General features: G+C 38.5%; 1 non-coding gene across 1 annotated transcript; it reads left to right on the plus strand.

Annotated features, from left to right (window-relative positions):
• Positions 1-9,882: 9,882 nt before the first annotated feature.
• LOC141710387 (small nucleolar RNA R71) lies at positions 9,883-9,989 on the plus strand. The gene has a single exon (XR_012570911.1). It is a non-coding gene; the product is annotated as a small nucleolar RNA R71 (small nucleolar RNA).
• Positions 9,990-20,008: the final 10,019 nt, after the last annotated feature.

The following is a 20,008-nucleotide window of genomic DNA, read 5'->3' on the forward strand; positions in this document are numbered from 1 at the left end:
CGATGAATACATGATATAACAAACATAGTATTTATACGAATAAATAAAACCCAAGTACAAATAAGAGTATAGGTTCAGCAAAACAAGAAACAAGCATCCAAATTACAACTCAAAACAAAGATTCACAAGAATAAACTAGATCGTCTTTGCTTTTGTTGAATTGTGCTAAAGGTCTCTTGTCGTCTTCTCCTTACGCTCTGGTCCGTCTTGTTAGGTAATGAATCACACACAGGGGGGTGAATGTGTTTTTCTGATATTAGGCTTTTCTTGAAAGTTAATGGTTGAACAAAGTAAATTAAATCTTGTATCGAAAAGTGTTCATGCAGAATATAAGCTTGCAGAAAATAAAGAACACAGATCTTCAAAACTCACTTAATTTTTGTATTAAAAATTAAGATGTTTTGCTACAAAATTTCTAAGCTCTTTGAAGTTAAAGAGCTCGGCTTCTTCCCAAGAGTGTTACAAGAATTTTGATCTAAATTGTTAATTCTAACTAGAGGACCAGTGTTAACTTTATATCTCAGTTAACTGCTAGTTTACACAATGGATAATAAACATGCTATTAACTTTTCTAAACTGTCACTTGTCATTTCTATTTATAGAAAAGCAAATCTTCCATTTTCGGCTTAGCATATCTTTGGAATCCTGTGTTTACTTTAATCTTCCTCTGTCAGTTAATCTTTGCGAGTGATCTTGCACACTCTTCAAGCCGCTTTTTGTAGACTTGTCAATCCAGCTGTTGGATTGTTTGTTGATTGTTTATCTTGGATATTAAACTGATCTGCAATTCTGTACTTTGAGACTGTACTTCGAGAACTCTAGTTTGAATTAATAGAACACTTGACATCTCGATAAGTACATAGGCTTATCGAGATCTCTAGCACTCCATAATGAGTTTGGCTTGTAGAGGTCTTCAGCTCATCGAGATCTCTAATCTTCATATCTTCACTTTGACTTGTAGATATCTCTGAGTTCTCGAATGAATATAGACTTGTCGATAACTCTGAGTTCTCTAGTGAAGGAATGAATTGTCGATATCTTCTTGAGTTCTCGAGTAGCTTTCTTGACTTCTCTACTCCCGGTGGATAAGGCTTATCCGTCGAGTAGAAATTGCTCATCCGTCGAGTAGACATTGCTCATTTGTCGAGTGGATGTTGCTGATCCATCGAGTAGACACTGCTCATCCATCGAGAAGAAGTTGCTCATCTGTCGAGTGGATGTTGCTGATCCATCGAGTAGACACTGCTCATCCATCGAGTAGAAGTTACTCATCCATCGAGTAGATTTTGCTCATCTGTCGGTGCTTTCTGGAGTTTGAATGACTTCTTGATAAGCCATTCTGGAGTTCTCGAATGACTTCTCTATAACATTAAATCTATGACTTGTAGAGATCTTGACTTAGAACATTTTTCTCCCAACAGATTTATTCAACTCCAAGCTTCTTCAAAATTCTTCTGAGACATGATCTTCTTGATCTTCTTCCAGATAGAATCCTTAGGCTTGATATTATTTTAGGAAAAAAACTTCAGTCTGCTCCTTTGCATTTTTACAGACTTTAAGTGTTACAAGTACAAGATACAGATTTAGATAATAATACAACTTACTTAGGGTTGACCCCAAGCTTAACTAATTACTGGAAATAACTGTACATTAATCTTCTACTTTGATCATAGATGTTAATGACATTGTTAGCTCCAGTAATCTTTGACATCATCTATTATAAATATCACGTCTCTAACTTCATATCTTAAAAATGACCTAATATGAATATATGTAGTAGCCCTCAACAATCTGGAAGCCTTCCCTTTTAGAATTGTAGTAGAAACAGGATTCTGAAATTCGGCCTCGGCGCGGGCGCGCGCTATCACAACGTGGGCGCGCTGCATTTCTGGAACCCCGGCGCGGCCGCACGCTATCACAGTGCGGGCGCTCCATCCTTCTGGGAAAAACTCAGATTTCTTCTTAAATCTTGCTGCTTCGAACCGGCTTTCTATGAGCTTTTATTCCAACACCACCTGGACACCAAATTAGCACCGAAACAATGCTAATTCATCTGATTACCTGAATAGTGCCTGAAATGCAAAAATACTAGGAAACACATTAAAACACATAACAACTTGAGTACAATACACCAATTCAAAGCTTATTAGAGCATAATAAAGTGTCATAAATGCCACTCAACATACCCTCAAACTTGAATCGATGTTTGTCCTCAAGCATAAACAGACTCAAAGAACGAGAAACAAAAATGCATGAATGCAACTATATGAATACAACAATCCCCAATAGAATAACTCAACCAACCAACAAGCAATATATCAACACATGCAGTTATTCGCATGAAGATCAACCAAATCATATAAATCAACTTACAAACTAGAGACGTGCGTGTGTGAAGATGCTTACAGATATACTATCGCAAATAGAACAGTAATCATAACTCACTACTCATCAAGGCAATCACAAGGTTATTAATAAAATAAAAAGCTAGACTCAAAATAACTTATAACACTTCAATTCTTATATTAGAGTTTTATACGGATTCATGCTTTTATTCTCAACAAAACAACACAAGTATGCTTATTTGATCGTGCAATGAGTGAGGTCCACAAAAGACTTATACAATAGCACCCATGTAACGAGTGTTAGGTTAGCGCATCCCAGACCATAAAAACCTTAGGTCACTGGGAACAAAGTCCCCTAAAAACTTAATAACTCAAGTACTAAAGAGCCCACTCGTGATCAATTATACATAACACTTATTCTTTTTTTTTTCTTTTTTTTCTTCTTTTTTTCTTTTCCCAATTTATGAATGAGTGTATTTCGCTCCATCTCATTCAACCCTAGACTACTCATAAAAATATGAGCCGGCTACTAGCCATTTGAAACCTAGCCACGCAACTAGAAATGAAACCCAATTTTTCCAATTTTTAAATATTCATGTCTTTTATTATTAAGAGAATACCCTAAATTCTAAATATAAAAAAGCGATTAAACCTCGACAAATCAAATAAACCATGATCATGATCTAGCACTATAGCAACCTATAAGACTTAGTAAAATACAAATGTCTCTAGCATGCAAATCAATCCAATAAGACTCAATATCACTAAATACGACATCACTACACTAGCATCAATATCAAAAGTCAATCGGAAAAATTATCTAAGGGATCATGTTATAATGCAAATGCATGAAACTACATGAACTAAATATCATAAAACTACCAAAATAAAAAAACTACATGGAAAAACATGCAAACTATATGAACTAAACTACCATGAACATGCAAACAATATGAGACTCACATAAACATATCCCTTCAACTACTACCCCAAAACTTAAAATATTCATTGTCCTCAATGAAGGTAATAGTAAGGAATCAGGCATACCTACTTTGAATCCGAATCCTCACTCTCAAGGGGTGGAGCGTCAGGTGTGTCAGGAGGCGGATACACAGAGTCCTCACCAAATACTGGCCACTGAATATCAACTTCGGTGGCTCTAAATGCAGTCCCAAGTGCCTGGGTGAGATCGTGTGCAAAATGACTATGAATGTCGTGCATCACATCCATCATCCTTACAAGATGCCTATACTGCGTCGAACTCAAACCAGCTCCCATGTCCCCTCCTGCTGCCTCCTGTTGCTGCTACAATGGTCCTCCTTCATCTTCTAACTGAGATCTCCATGTAGTCCTGCTCGCTTGACCAGCAGCTGGCCTCCCACCAGGTAGGTGGTCAAAAGAATACCCAAGCCCCTTCATATCAGGCTTGCTTCCATCCCATTCCTGCATCGTAGCCAAAGTAGTGCTATCGATCGGAGCACTCGGAATCTGCAACTTCTCATATGCAGGCCAATGCACACCAACTGCCACACACAGCTTTGTCACCACTGACGCATACGGAATAGACCCCGTAGTGCTCCCCCTCAAAAATTTCAAAATCCCCTATTATATCACCATCCTCAAATCTACATAATCACCCTGCAGAATGCCCCACAGTAGACGTGCACGCTCCACCGTAAACTCATGCACATGCGAATATGGCATGATATTAGCACATATAAAAGTGTTCCATGCACGGGAAAAGCTGTTCATGCCGGACTCCAGGAATGTAGAATACTCGGTGACTGTGCCCCTCTTGATTTTCCAATATGTGTCAGGCCGGCACAGAGTAGCAACAATAAGATCCAGATCAAAGTCCTCTGGAGTGTTATCATTCCAGGTATCTTGCCCCACTTTCCTTGCAGGCTGCTCAATTACAGTCCTGATAGTCTCTGCACTATACTCCACCTTCCTCCCTCGCGCCACAGTGAAGCCATTCTTCTCGGCCTTGGCGTTTGCATAGAACTCGTGAACCACACTCATAGGCACAACAGTTGGTGCCTCGTAAAAAGGAACCCATCCCATCTCCAAGCTCATCTCCAAAAGCTTACCATTGTTCCTAGATCTCAGGAACCCTCTCTCCTTAGCAATAGGCTTCGCGAGTAGCCTCGTGTACTCCTCAGCCTCGGGAGTAGAAAACCTAGGCCTCACACCACTCGAAGTTGAAGAATCGGTAGCGCTGCTATCGACTTGAGTTCTTTGTTTCTTAGGTGCCATGGAAATTGATTAGAGAGAATAAGAGTTGTGTTTGAGAGAGAACTTGTGTTTGAGAGTTAGTAAATTGGTGAAGAAGTTTGTGTATGGGGTGTATGTATATATAGGTGGTGAAAAGAGAATTAGATATGGAATAGAAGTGGGATTTGATTATGGGAATAATGGGTTTGATTTGGAGAGGGAATTATATGATGTGGGGAGTAAAATTCGGTTGGGAATTGATTTTGGGACAAAATTCCCGTTTTCCCCCATAAACTGCCTTTTATTTTTTTTCCAAAGTCGGGACACGGCGTGGCCGCGCGTTGGGACAACGCGGGCGCGTGCCACTTCTCCCAAACCGGCGCGGCCGCACACTGTAACAACACGGGCGCGCGGTGCTTTTGTGTAAATGGCACGGCCGCGCAGTGGGACAGCGCGGGCGCGCGGTGCTTCTGTGTAAATGGCGAGGCCGCGCACTGGGACACCGCGGGCGTGCCAGACTTCTATATTTTTTTTGTGATTTTCTCTTTTCTTCTTGCTTCCTCTACTTACTAATGTACAACAAACTTGGGTTGCCTCCCAAGAAGCGCTTCTTTTACATCACTAGCTCGACGTAGAGTCTTGAGATCAAGTGGAAAATAACAAGACACTAAACACCACGCAATTTGCCATGTCACCATAAAGGGCCCGGATGATTCTCAAAAATTTCCACCGCTCCATACGGAAACACAGTTTTGATTATAAAGGGCCCTCACCATCTTGACTTCAAATTTCCAGGAAAAAGACGGAGACGACAGTTGAATAAAAGAACTTGTTGCCCTGCCACAAATTTCTTGAGCACTAGACCCCTTTCGTGCGCCCTCTTGACTTTCTCCTTATACATCTTGTTGTTCTCATAAGCTTGAAGTCAAAACTCGTCCAGTTCATATAACTGAAGCATCCTCTTCTTTCCAACTGCATCCAAGTCCAGATTCAATTTCTTCAAAGCCCAATATGCTTTATGCTCGAGCTCCACAGGCAAATGACACCCCTTACCATACACCAACTGAAATGACGACATTCCCAATGGAGTCTTATATGCTGTTCTATATGCCCAAACAGCTTCATCAAGCTTCAAAGACCAATCTTTCCTTAATGGACATACCACTTTCTCCAAAATGTGCTTAATCTCTATGTTAGATACCTCAGCTTGACCATTTGTCTGAGGATGATAAGCCGTAGCAATGCGATGATTCACATTATACCTTTTCATCATAGCAGTGAACTTGCGATTGCAAAAATGCGACCCCTCATCACTGATTATGACTCTTGGAGTTCCAAACCTTGTGAATATCTGCTTGTGAATAAAATTAAGCACAACTTTCACATCGTTCGCTGGCAATGCCTTAACTTCAACCCATTTCGACACATAATCAACCGCCAACAAGATATACTGATTGTTACAAGACGAGACAAATGGCCCCATGAAGTCAATTCTCCAAACATCAAAGACCGCAACATCGAGAAGCGCATTAAGAGGCATCTTATCCTTTTTAGACATATTTCCCACACGTTGATATCGATCACATTTCAAAACAAACCGATGAGCATCTTTAAACAAAGTTGGCCAAAAGAAACCTGCTTGAAGAACACGAGCTGATGTCTTTTCTCCACCATAATGTCCTCCATAAGCCGTTGAGTGGCAATATCACAAGATCCCCCCCGTTTCGCTGTAAGGAATACATCTCCTGATGATTTGGTCAGCTCCATGGTGAAAAAGAAACGGCTCATTCCACATATACCACTTCACCTTATGAAGAAACTTCTTCCTTTGAGCATAAGATAAGTCGGGAGGCATGATATTACTCACAAGATAGTTCACAATGTCTGCAAACCACGGTTCTTCTTCTTGCACTCCAAACAGTTGCTCGTCGGGAAAAGACTCATTAATCAATGTATTATCTAATGAAGTCGCATTAGGATTCTCTAACCGCGAGAGATGATCAACAACTTGATTATCAGTTCCTTTTATGTCCTTGATCTCTAGTTCAAATTCTTGGAGCAAAAGAACCCATCGAATCAATCTAGGCTTCGAGTCCTTCTTTGAGACGAGATATCGAATGGCGGCATGATCAGTGAACACTGTCACCTTAGTCCCAAGTAGATAAGATCGAGATTTCTCAAAATCGTAGACAATAGACAAAAGTTCTTTCTCCATAGTAATGTAATTCAGTTGAGCACCATTTAAAGTCTTACTAGCGTAGTAGACTACATGAAATATATTGTTCTTTCTCTGCCCAAGAACTGCTCCAACTGCATAGTCACTTGCATCACACATCATCTCAAAAGGCTCATTCGAATCAGGTGCAGTTATGACAGGTGTCGTCATTAAACTCTTCTTTAATGTCTTAAAAGATGCAAGACACTCATTATCAAATTTAAAAGGAACATCTTTCTCTAACAGAATGCACAAAGGCTTTGAAATTTTTGAGAAGTCCTTGATGAAATGCCTATAGAAACCCGCATAACCAAGAAAACTGCGAATTCCCTTAACAGAAATAGGTGGCGGAAGATTTTCAATGACACCCACCTTGGCCTTGTCCAGCTCTAGAACTTTATTAGAAACCTTGTGCCTGAAAATAATGCCCTGACGCACCATAAAATGACATTTCTCCCAATTGAGAACCAAATTAGTCTCAACACACCTCTTGAGAACGTATCCCTGATTCTGCAAGCATTCATCGAAAGAATCGCCAAAGACTAAGAAGTCGTTTATGAACACCTCCACATTCTGGCCAATCATGTCAGAAAATATGGCCATCATACATCTCTGAAATGTGGCTGGTGCACCACATAGACCAAAAGAATCTCGTCTGAAGGCGAAAGTACCATATGGACAAGTGAAGGTAGTCTTCTCCTAATCTTCCGGAACGATACAAATCTGATTGTAACCCGAATAGCCATCCAGAAGATAGTAATACTCATGACCGGCCAACCTGTCAAGCATCTGATCAATGAAGAACAATGGAATATGGTCCTTCCTAGTGGCTTTGTTTAGCTTCTGATAGTCCATGCAAACTCTCCACCCCGTGACTATCCTGGTAGGGATAAGCTCATTCTTTTCATTTGCTACCACATTAATTCCACCTTTCTTTGGCACACATTGAACCAGGCCTACCCATGAACTTTCAGAGATAGGATAGATGATCTCTGCATTTAGCCACTTCAGAATTTCCTTCTTCAATACTTTCTTCAAGATAGGATTAAGTCTTCTTTACTGCTCGACTGTAGGCTTGCTACCTTTCTCTAGCAGAATTTTATGCATACGGTAAGAAAGGATGATCCCCTTGATATCTGCTATAGTCCATCCAATTTACCACTTGAACTCTCTCAAGATCCTCAAAAGCTTTTCCTCATCACTACCTGAAAGGTCAGATGCAATAATAACAGGTAGAGTAGATGCATCACCTAAAAACGCATACCTCAAATGATCAGGTAAAGGCTTAACCTCAAGAGATGGAGCTTCATCAAGAGAAGGCTTGAGGCGTTTAGGAGATTTGTTCAATTCCTCCATTCTAAGAGATTCAAAAGGCATATCAATCTTCCTCTTCTGGGGAGAAGCATTCAAATACTGCAATTGCTCTTTACCTTCGTCATCTTCACAGTCTGAATTTCCCAATAAGGCTTTTTCTAAGGCATCAGACCTTAGCAATTGATCAAGTTCCGATGTGACCACCGAACTGACCAACTCCACTTTTAAGCACTCCTCATTATCAGTAGGAAATTTCATAGCATTGAACACATCCTGATCCAGTACTCGCATTGTAAGCTCACCCTTCTATACATCGATCAAGGTTTGGCCAATTGCCAAGAAAGGTCTTCCCAAGATTATGGGAATCTTCTTATCCTCCTCGAAATCAAGAATTACAAAATCAGCAGGGAAGATGAGTTTATCAACCTTGACCAAGACATCCTCTACAATACCTCGCAGATATGTAATAAAACGGTCGACCAAATGCAAAGTCAGATACGTTAGTTTAGGATCAGGTAAGTCCAACTGCTTGAAGATTGACAAAGGCATCAGATTGATGCTAGCTCCCAAATCACATAAGCACCTGTCAAAAGACACTTTTCCAATAGTACATGGAATAGTAAAGCTTCCTGGATCTTTAAGCTTCGGAGGTAATTTCTGTTGTAGCACAGCACTGCATTCCTCCGTGAGAGCGACAGTCTCCAAATCATTTAGCTTCACTTTCCGAGAGAGAATACCTTTCATAAACTTTGCATAACTAGGCATTTACTCGAGAGCCTCAGCGAAAGGTATGTTGATATGAAGTTTCTTGAACACCTCCAGAAACTTCTCAAATTGCTTGTCGAACGTTTTCTTCTGCAGTCGCTTAGGAAAAGGCGGTGGAGGATAGATCTGTTTCTCCCCTGTATTACCCTCAGGCGGAGTGTGCTCAACAGTAGTCTTCCTTAGTTCCACTTCTTCATCCTGCTGCTTTGCTTCTTTCTCAGCCCCAGCTTTTTCCGTCAACTCTTGAGTTTGTTCGGGATTCGCAACCTTCCCAGACCTCAAAGTGATTGCCTTTACCTGCTCCTTAGCTTCCTTCTTTCCTGGCACTTTAGTGTCACTAGGCAATGTACCAGGTTGATGATTTAGCAAGGCATTGGCAATTTTCCCAATCTGATTTTCCAAGGTCTTGATAGAAACAGCTTGACTCTTGCACATAAGATTCAACTCCTCTAATTCAGATTTTTCATTAGCTTGTTGCAGCTGGAGTTGTTATCTTGGTGTATACTGCGGTTGCTGAAAACTAGGGGGTTGTACAACTTAGCATGATACTGCTGATAAGGCTGTTGAACCACATTCTGAGCATTGCTCCAACTAAAATTAGGATGATTGCGGTTGTTAGGATGATATGTAGCTGGCACAGGTTGCTGCGATCGCTGGAAGTTGCTCACGAACTGAGCTGAGTCACTAGAAATTGTGCACTAATCAGTCTCATAGGCACCAGCACAAAGCTCACAGACACTGGTGATTTGATTAACTCCATAATTAGCCAAAGTGTCCACCTTCATTGTCAAAGCCTTAAGTTGGGCAGCAATAGCAGTTGCTGCGTCCAACTCCAGAATTTCTGTAGCTTTCCCTTGAGTCAGTCTCTGGAAAGGATTTTGGTACTCATTAGCTGCCATCAGTTCAATAAGTTCATAAGCTTTATCATAGCTCTTAGCCCACAAGGCTTCTTCTGATGCTGCATCAAGCATGGGTCTAGAAGTAGGACCAAATCCATTATAGAAACAATTGATAATCATCCAATCAGGAATGGCATGGTGTGAGCACTTCCTTAGCATCTCCTTATATCGATCCCAAGCCTCACACTGAGATTCTCCAGTTTGCTGTGCAAACTGGGTAAGAGCATTCCTGATTGCAGCAGTCTTCGCCATAGGGAAGAATTAAGTGAGAAACTTTTGAGCAAGATCTTCCCAAGTTGTGATAGACCCTGCTGATAGAGAGTGTAACCAACACTTAGCTTTATCCCTCAGACAGAATGAGAAGAGTCATAGCTTGATAGCATCTTCAGTAACATCATTGAACTTGAAAGTGTCGCAAATCTCGATGAAATTCATGATGTGCATGTTGGGGTCTTTAGTTGGAGAATCCCCAAACTGAACTGAGTTATGTATCATCTGGATCGTGCTTGACTTGATCTCAAAAGTGTTAGCCCTGATGGCTGGTCTGATGATGCAAGACTGAATGTCATTAATCTTAGGCTTAGAATAGTCCATCAAAGCCTTCGGGTTTTCTGCTTGATCACCCATAGCTACTACAATTGGCTCTTCAACTTTCTCTTCTTCTTCTTCTACCTTCTTTTCTTCCTTAAAAACTTCCCTACGAACTACCACAAGTTCTTCCTCGGCTTTATCCTGTGTTCTCTTACGAGTACGCGAATGCGTATGCATATACCCTCGCTAGAGTACCTGAAACCAGACAAGGAACAAATAAGTAATAATGTCCGAGTTAATGAACTTTAACGACCACAGATGGAAAGCATATAAACTATAAATTAACACTGCAGTCCCCGGCAGCGGCGCCAAAAACTTCATATCGGTGCTAATAATACACGCAAGTATACGAGTTCACAAGTAGTACAGAATCTTTTCTAGTTCGTTCCCACAGAGACTGTATTGGTTAACTATTTAAGTTATGAACCTAAGCAACAATGTATGGTTATTATCCAATGATAAGATGAATAACAAATTGAGATTGTTTATAACTAAGAATTACGCTAAAAATTATAACTACGAGAATAAGATTGACTGAATTAATATATATGACAAATATGGGATTCTAAATTTATTAAATACTTCATTCAATAGCCTTATTATTCTTAACCTTAGTATGCAATTGTGATAACACTAATCAGATAACACAAAACTGATAAACGCCAACTTTTATTGCGCGAGTACCATTCTACCAGACATCCACAAAAGAGATAGAAGGTGAATAGGCATCAATTATATTGAAACCCTATATGTCTATAGAATTTGACAACATAACGGTTTAAGCACAAGTTACCTATCTTGATTACATAGGGCAAGTAAGGTGGTTAAAATTACCTACGAATCATGCATGACACATACATGAACCTATGCTAGCATGGCAAGTTCTAAATCCTTAAATTCACTTTCGCTTCATTAAGAATTAACACACTATCTTATAAGTTCACGACGCTCATAAAGCAAATACACACAACCAATAATAGGATATCATACAATCACCACATACTAAGGAAAACAAATTAACTAAAGAAATCCATAAATAAATCCGCTAGAACCCCACGATAACGATTAGCCCATAATCGTACTCATCATCAATGTGGGTTCTGATGAAAATATGATATAACAAATGTAGTCTTTATACGAATAAATAAAACCCAAGAACAAACAAGAGTATAGGTTCAGCCAAACAAGAAACAAGCATCCAAATTACAACTCAAAACAAAGATTCACAAGAATAAACTAGATCATCTTCGCCTTTGTTGAATTGTGCAAAAGGTCTCTTGCCGTCTTCTCCTTGTGCTCTGGTCCATCTCTAACTTCATATCTCAAAAACAACCTAATATGAATATATATAGCAGCCCTCAACAATCTGGAAGTCTTCCCTTTTAGAATTGTAGTAGAAACAGGACTCTGACATTCGGCCTCGGCGCGGGCGCGCGCTATCACAGCGCGGGCGCGCTGCATTTCTGGAACCCCGGCACGGCCGCGCGCTATCAGAGCGCGGGCGTGCCATCTTTCTGGGAAAAACTTAGATTTCTTCTTAAATCTTGCTGCTTCGAACCAGCTTTTTACGAGCTTTTATTCCAACACCACCTGGACACCAAATTAGCACCGAAACAATGCTAATTCATATGATTACCTGAATAGTGCTTGAAATTTAAAAACATTAGAAAACACATTAAAAAACATAACAACTTGAGTACAAATACACCAATTCAAAGATTATTAGAGCATAATAAAGTGTCATAAATGCCACTCAACAAGCTTCAGGAAAAGCAGCTATCTGAGCTTTTTTATGTTCTTTGAGCAATTGGCTGTCCTCTAGAATTATTGGATTAACTCTGTCAATTATTATATCCAGCTCAGATGCTCTCATACTTTGAAGATTTGAGAGAGACACCTGCAGACATTTGTCCAAACCACAGTCATTGACATTGGCTACTATCCTCTTCTCCAAAAAATTGTCAACCTTTACTATTACCACTCATAAGAAATTGATGTTGTTGGCCAAAGCTCTCTTGTAAGTGATGTAGTTGGCCAGAGAGACTCTTAGAACTTGCAGTAGCTCATTGAACTCCTTATCTTGACAGGGTCCTACTACAGCTTTCCGGAGCCTGTCTTTACTAACATCTTGGGATAGTTTTAATTGCATAGAACTTTGACCAGAGTGAGTTGTAGATTTTCTAGCCTCTTGAGATTGTTAAGATTTACCAGCTTCCTTGGATTGTTCAATCCTAGCTTATATCTCCCTCTTAGTCTTGTTAGCAGACAGGAGTACTGGATTTGAAATTTCTGGCCTCACAGCTTCAGGGAGAGCAAGTAAAGGAACATTCAAGGCACCCATGATAGCTCCCAAAGAAACTGAATTTTTCATTTGAAGATGTTTGTGGGATTCTACCGGGATCCTGATGTCATTCAGTTGACTCTGCACTAGAGAAGTGAGAGCATTGACCTGAGCTGTGAGTGAGTCATTTGAGGCTTGGAGAGTTGAAACTTGATGTTGTAGATAATGAATCTGGAGATTTTTTGATGTAGAAGGAGGTTGTTGGGGACTTGAAGATATAGGATCACCAAAAATAGCTTGAACTATTTGCCTTAATCCCATGCATTAAAAGAGTAGATGGTTCATATCTAGCTTGATAAAGTTGATCCAGTTTGACCCTTGTGTCATTATTACTTGTAATGTGATGCTGGACAACTTTATGTAAATCTACAAAGGATTGCTTCAGTAGCTTGATGCTTTGCTCCATGGTGGTCATATCAAACCTTGTCATTTGGTCAGCATATTTCTGAAATTTGTTCTTGATTTCTACTTGAGTTGGCACAAGGTCATCCAGCTTATCTTTCACCAATCTTCTAATTCTATCTTGATGATTGTTCAGAGTCTGTTGTAATGCTTTACCAATAAGGTGAAAAGCTTTAAGCCGTGCCTTGTAGACCTCTGTAACAGCATCATAAACTTCTTGGGGACTGAGAGTTTTGGAATTGCTTCCCAAGATGGTTACACATTCCTCTCTAAATCTAGCCAAAACCTCATCCATCTCTAGACTGAACTCTTTGTCTAACCAAGCATCCATATTTCCATCTTGTCCAGCTTCATTGATAATTTTATGCTGTTGTTCTTCAACATCTGTTTTGTAAGACAACAAGATTGCTTGATAGTCTTGATTGGACATGTCTTTTATTAGAAGATGTTGTGTGATATTGGCAAGTCCAGAGAGTTGATCTACCGGAAGGTCATTCATGGTGATTGGTTGAGCCTGAGCATCATGTGGCCACTGAGAGATTATGTGTGAGGGTTGTTGAGAAGGGTTTGATGTAGAAGGGATTTCTGTTGGGTGTGAAGTGGAGGGTTGAGATTCAAGAACACCACCTGTGACAGATGCCTTAGTTTGACTCATAGTTAGAATTGTGGTTGTGACAATTTGTTGTTCACCAATAATGGGAACCTCCAATGGAATTAAAGGGGATTTGACCAGGTTACTGTCATGTGCCATGGCCTCATACCCTTTCTTTTCTTGCAAAGAGCTAGCACTTGAATGTGCTTGACTTTCCTCTCTTATAACAGGCTTATTGGAAATTAGACTCATGGCTTCAATTGTTAAGGCAATCTCAGCTAGGGTTTTGAGGGGAGTTGTTTAGTCATGAGGAACCTCCAATTGAATTGGAGAATATTTATATAGCTCCCCCTCAGGAGTACTACCCTCAAACCTATCAATCTGTGAAGATTATTTAGCACATGAAGGTTCTTGAGTAACATCCATAGGGTCTTCAGTTAAAACTAATGAAACCCCCGTGGTTTTGATGGTGTCATCAAGGTCTACCCCAGCTAGTAGCCTCTCATCATCTAATGTGGTTCCTGGGTGATGAGCACAGTTTCAAAAACCATGTCACTTGATTTTGGAAACACTTGAGAATTAGATTCAAGTGTTTCATTGTATGAAAAAGAAATTTTAGAAATAAGATTTGTGATTTCAGAATGAAGTGTTGGAAGCACCCCCTGAATAGATGAGGGAGCTTCAAGAGATGTGCTCTCAGTGTGTGTGTCATCCTTATTCCTTCTTTCATACACTTGAATGTGTTCAAGTGATGGTGCATACTCTTTACAGGATGCACTAGGGAGAGTTCTCTTTTCAATAGAAACACCCTATTGAGAGGATGCCTCTATAGTCTATTTGAGTTACTCTTTTTCAACTACATCCTTTTAGGAGGATGCATAAGTAGCCAAATGAGTGATCAACTCAGTTTGTTTTAACTTCTTTGGTTTCTTGACCAAGGTAGACTCTGGTTGTGTTTGATCCTCATCACTCTCATTAATAATTGTCAAAGGTGCCTGCTTTTTCTTCTTTTTACTCACTTCACCCTTTTGAGAGGATGAAGTGGTTGGTTTCCTAGCTACTAGTGGTAAAAAAGAAATGGTCTCAATTTGGGAAGGCCCCTGTTAGTGTTCCTGTGTTTGTTCTTCCACTGGTACATGAGCCATAACTGTACTAATTGTTACTGTAGACCTCATGTCAGGTATAGGGTAAGGGTAAGTCCTGAATCTCTCCAATATAAATGGAATGATTCTAAGACTTACAGGTACCTTATTTTAGTAATAAGTGAGCCAAATAGAACTTTGGACACTTGTTTACAGTTGCCTATTTTTGTCATATATATACCATTAATTAAATGAATGTCTTGCACTTTATAGTTTAAAGCAGACATTATAAATCTCGGAAGAATGATTTCCTTACCTCTTTATGCAAAAGGCATTGTGAGCCTGGTGATTAGCTCCTACGTTATCAAATGTCCTACATTGAGGTGTCTGTTGTGAACCATGGAGAACACAAGTTTTTGAACAACACTTAAAATGTTGTCATACCCTGTCTTCCTGCAGGTGAATACCCTCATAATTGAGTCAAAAAGTAAAAACCATTCGCTCCTCAAATACTTCTTGTTCAGGCTTGCCAAGTTGATCCTTTCACTCTAGTTGATGAAGTCAATGAACTCAGCTAGCTCATCTTGTGTTGGAACCCCCACCAGATTTTTAGTAGGGATGCCCAATGCCAGATTGACATCATTCTCAGAAAACTCCACTTGTTGGCCTTGAATGGAGCAGTTAACCACCATGGAAATAGCTTAGTTCTCATGCATCATTTTCCTTACCATGGCTATGTTCCAGAATTCACTGAGAACATCCAAGTACAATATGGGATTTACAGTTAGAGCACTTACAAAGTATGTCTCAGAAAGGAACTTCACAAAGCCGTTGAAACTATCAGGAGCTTGGTTTGCATCTGTAATGCAAGATAGTTGGTGCCCTCCTTTGGGATTAAAGGTCTAACTGTGTTTGATGCCATTTGAAGTGTTTGAATTTGAGTGGGTAAGAAAAATTAAAGGGAAAGAGTTTGAAATGAGAGAAAATGGTTTGGATTTGGAGAAATTAGGTCCCTTAGAGATCTCGAAGGCGGGAAGATGTGTATGTCGAGATGTTTGGATATTTATAGTAAAAGGTAAATGACTTATCGAGAACTCAAAATAAATTTTTGGAATTTTCTTATCGAGAAGTCATATTCAGAGAATAGATACATATCGATATGTCATTTTCCTGACTCTTATCAAGAACTAGAAAATGACTTATCGAGATATCAAAAAAATACCCTGTTTGTCCTGAATGGACTTAATTTTTCCAATTTTTATTGGAATAAATCAAATTAAAATTAGAATGATTTTATCAATAGTATTTTACCAAAATAATTTATTATATTAAATTATATAAGTTCTAAGTTGCTGATAAGTCTAAAATTTATATGTGTAGAGAACTCTGTGAATTATCACTTATCGAGATCTCTACAATGACTTATCGAGAAGTCATAATAATGCTTGTTAAGAAGTCCTTCAAGAAGTCAGAAAGATGACTTATCGAGAACTCACTCGAGAAGTCTCAAAATGACTTGTCGAGAAGTCAGTTAGACTTATCGAGAACTCAGTTTTATATATACTTTTGTTCTTTTTGATTCTATCTTGTGCTAATTTCACATATTGAAAATGTAAAGTAACATTTAGACAGTTTTCTTAGAAATAAAAATTCCAAGCTAAATTTTGAATTTTGAAAAATAAATAAACAGAGATTTCTGTAATATTTATAACTCATATTCCAGTTAATTTTCAATTAAATTAAATTAATTTTAATTTATTAGAAGTAAATCTGCTGCAAAACATTTTTTAGGCCTTGCCATTAGGATGAAGAATTTAGCATTCCAATTTCACCTATAAATCTAGTGAAAGTAGCTTCATCCAAAGGTTTAGTAAAAATATCAACTAATTATTTTTCTGTTGGAATAAAAATGAACTCAATGGTATCATTTGCAGCATGTTCTCTAATAAAATGGTACCTTACATTGATGTGCTTTATTCTAGAATGATTAACTGGATTATCCATAAATAAATATAGCACTAGTATTGTTACACATAATTGGAATTTTATGTAACAATAGGTCGTAGTCCATTAGCTGATTTCTAATCCGAAGCAGTTGAGCAAACAACTTCCAGCAGCTATGTATTCAGCCTCAGCTGTGGAAGTTGACACATATTGTTGTTTCTTGCTATACCAGGATACAAGTCTTTGTCCAAGAAATTGACAGCTTCAAGTAGTGCTCTTTCTATCAACCCTGCATCTAGCAAAATCTATATTTGTGTATCCAACATCTTCAAATTTCGTTCCCTTAGGATACCATAATCCCAAGTTTGGAGTCCCCTTTAATTATCTGAAAATTCTCTTCACGGCCATCAAATGCGATTATTTTGGATTGGCTTGAAATCTTGCACACAGACATGTTGCAAACATAATGTCTGGTCTACTATCAGTCAAATACAGTAAAGATCCAATCATTCCTCTATAACCTGAAATGTCTACACTTTTTCCTTTCTTATCTTCGTCCAACTTAGTAGCAGTAGACATAGGTGTTGATGCAAGTGAAAAATCAACCATATCAAACTTCTTCAATAAATCTTTAACATACTTGATTTGGCTGATAAAGATTCCATCACTTCTTTGACTGACTTGAAGTCCAAGAAAGTAACTTATTTCTCCCATCATACTCATTTCATATTCACTCTGCATGAGTTTTGAGAATCTTTGACATAGGTTTTCATTAGTAGAACCAAAAATGATATCATTCACATAGATCTGAACTAGGATCATATCACCACCATGTTGCTTGGAGAAGAGGGTCTTATCAATAGTTCCTCTAGGGAATCCATGTTTAAGCAAAAATTCTAACAATATGTCATACCATGCTCTAGGTGCTTGCTTTAGTCCATAGAGAGCCTTTAGAAGTTGGTAGACAAAATCTAAAAATTCAGGATCTTCAAAGTGAGGTGGTTGTTGTACATAAACTTCTTCTCCTAACTTACCATTTAGGAATGCACTCTTTACATTCATTTGATACACTTTAAATTTTGAGTGTGCAACAAATACAAGAAAGATTCTTATTGCTTCAAGTCTTGCAACTGGAGCAAAAGTTTCATCATAATTAATTCTTTCTTCTTGTGAGTAGCCTTTTGCAACCAATCTTGATTTGTTTCTTATTACAATCCCATTTTCATCCATCTTGTTCCTGACACCCATTTTGTTCCAACTACACTTCTGTTCTTTGGTGCATAAACCAACTTCTAAACATTGTTTCTTTCAAACTAATTTAGCTTCTTATATAGCAGATATCCAATTGAGATTAAGTAGAGCTTCCTCATTTTTCTTAGGATCAACTTGTGAAATAAGGCATCCATGTAAACATTCATTAGCAGTTGCACTTCTAGTCCTCACTCCATAATTTGGATCACCAATAATTTCTTCTCTTTTGTTACTCCTATCACATTGCCTAGTGTGAGTTTATTGACTTGAATTTTCTGCATCTTCTTCACCATTTGCATGACTTGCAGAACTTTCTCCTATTTCTCCCCCTGAGTTTGTGCTATCAAATTCAGGTGTTTGAGATGAGCTTCCATTCTCATGATTCACTTATTCAGTTGACTCTTCATCCATTATGTTCCTTGTGTTGACTTCAGCTTCATCTTCAAAATTACTATCAATGTTGAGATTTTCAAATTTAAGGGCCTCGGCTTCATTATCATCAAGGCACTCTAAGCCTGGACACTTGTCATCATTAAAAGTCACATATGCGCTTTATATAAGCTTCTTTTGTTCAAGCACATAAAGTTTGTAGGCAGTTCTCTCCAATGAATATCCCAGAAAAATTGCTTCAAAAACCTTAGAGTCAAATTTTCCCACATATTCAGAGTTGTTTTTAAGAACATAACACTTGCTTCCAAACACATGAAGATGCTTCACAGTAGGCTTCTTTTTTGATAAGATTGAGTAGGGTGATTTTCCAAGATTCTTGTTAATGAGATATATGTTTTGTGTATAGCATGCAGTGTTGACTACTTCTTCCCAAAAGCATGTTGGCAATTTGGCATCTTGCAGTATTGTTCTAGCAGCCTCTACTAGTGTTCTATTCTTCCTCTCAACTACCCCATTTTGATGAGGTGTTCTAGTAGCTGAGAATTCTTGAACAATGCCCTTATCTTTGCAGAATTTAGTTAAAGTTGCATTTTTGAATTATGTGCCATTGTCACTCTTTAATCTTTTCAGAAAATTCTGATCTTCATCTTGCTTCTCAATCTTCTTGGTGTATTCAATTATGATGTGTGGAGTTTCAACCTTAGAATGCATAAATTATACCCATGTGTACCTTGAGTAGTCATCCACCATCACAAGTGCATATTTCTTCCTTGAAATTGATAAAACATTAACTGGTCCAAATAAGTCCATGTGAATAAGTTGCAAATGTGCACTTACGGAATTCACAAATTTACTCTTATGATTTGACTTCTTCATTTTGCCTTTTTGACAAGCCTCACAAACTTCATTTTGAGCAAACTCCAGATTTGGTATGTCTCTTTCTAACTCCTTTTTCACTAGGCTATTCATTGCCTTGTAATTTAGGTGAGAGAGCTTTTTATTCCATAGCATGCTTTACTCAACAGATGCCTTGGTGTAGAAGCAGCATATTCCATCCTTATTTGCTGAGTCTAAATCTGCAACAAACAAACTTCCCTTTCTTACTCCTTTCAAAGCAACTTCACCTGTATTTTTGTTGATTATTGAACAATCTCCTTTGTCAAATGAAACATTGAAACCTCTATATGTGAGTTGAATGATACTCAAGAGATTCACTTCTAAACCAATCACCAGTGCTACATCTTTAATGACAACGTTTCTAGAAACTAAATTGCCATATGCCATTATGAATCCTTTGATGTTATCTCCAAAAGTCACTAATGGTCCAGCCATCTCCTCAAATTGTGATAGCAAGGCCTTATCACCTGTCATATATCTTGAGCATCCATTGTCTATGATCCCTATGACTCTCTTCATTTTTCACTACACACAATGAGGATTAACTATGTTTAGCTACCCAAGCAGTGTTGGGTACATTCTTCTTACTAACAGAGTTTACATAATTAGAATGAGTTGATTCGAAAGAAATAGTGTGAACAAATTGTTTTGCATCTTCCTTTTTTACTTTAGATTAAAAATTAACATATTTCAAATCTACTCCCAGTTTATGATAACTTGTCATCACTTTCATGTTGCAAGGTATGCAATCAAATTTATCACAAAA

The sequence above is a fragment of the Apium graveolens genome, chromosome 2, assembly GCF_009905375.1.
Source record: "Apium graveolens cultivar Ventura chromosome 2, ASM990537v1, whole genome shotgun sequence".
NCBI lineage: Eukaryota > Viridiplantae > Streptophyta > Magnoliopsida > Apiales > Apiaceae > Apium > Apium graveolens.